Here is a 932-nt window from a genome sequence, read left to right as displayed (position 1 = left end):
TCACGCTTGGAAAAGGAGGGTGAAGAAAGGGGGTTGCTATCTGCAACTACACCACTAGATCCCAGTACATCCTACACACTGGACTGTTAAGAAGGGAAATGTGTCTTTGATGGAACTGCTAAGACATCTGAAATGTGACAAAGAGCTACAAGTCAAAAAGGTTGGAAACTACTGGTATAATATGCATTGTCTTAGATTAGTTTATCATACAGGTGACACTCTCTAACCCTTTCATGAGTCCTCTCCAATCTCCCATAGGTGTCCAGTTGACCAGTTAACCATTCAATGATTTATTGTGTCCTGTGTAAAATCATCTGCATTTGTCATGTTTCTCCACTCATTCCTTCAGGTTTAACCTTTATTTTGTCACCCATCTGTATGTTGTTTTTTATATAAATTCTTAATTTGTAAAGTAACTATAGCTGTTAGACAAATGCAGTGGAGTAAAAAGTATTTACAAAGTAAATTTGCCTCTGAACTTTAGTGCGGTGAAAGTATAAAGTAGCATAAACTGGAAAAACTCAAGTACAGTACTTGAGTAAATGTGCTTAGTTACTTTTCACCCCAGGAAAAGTTTTCCACTGAGGATTATTGTGTCATAAATGGGATAATTTATTTTATAAATAGTATAGAAAGAAAACTTATTATGTCCTTGATACCCTGATCACCTTTCAAATCCTTTATTTGAACATGTCTTTCTTTCTCATTTGGACACTTGTTGAGTAAATGAGTGTCCACGACTCCACAAACATGTGTACACACCGACACAAACTAGTACTCTGTCATGTCCCCTACCTCTAATTCAGAAAGCCTTTATGTTGCCCCTCCTCATTGTCCTAAACACGCATGGTCTCTTATGCACATCTTATTTCCAGCTTGCCCGGCAGTAGACCCCTCTGCAGTTGTTGCCCTCTTCCACCCACTCCCCCCCC

Source organism: Morone saxatilis, unplaced genomic scaffold (assembly GCF_004916995.1).
Source record: "Morone saxatilis isolate NCDOM2014 unplaced genomic scaffold, NCSU_SB_2.0 Contig14, whole genome shotgun sequence".
NCBI classification, from domain to species: domain Eukaryota; kingdom Metazoa; phylum Chordata; class Actinopteri; family Moronidae; genus Morone; species Morone saxatilis.
The sequence above is the reverse complement of the archived record's forward strand: the minus strand, read 5'-3'. Positions refer to the sequence as shown.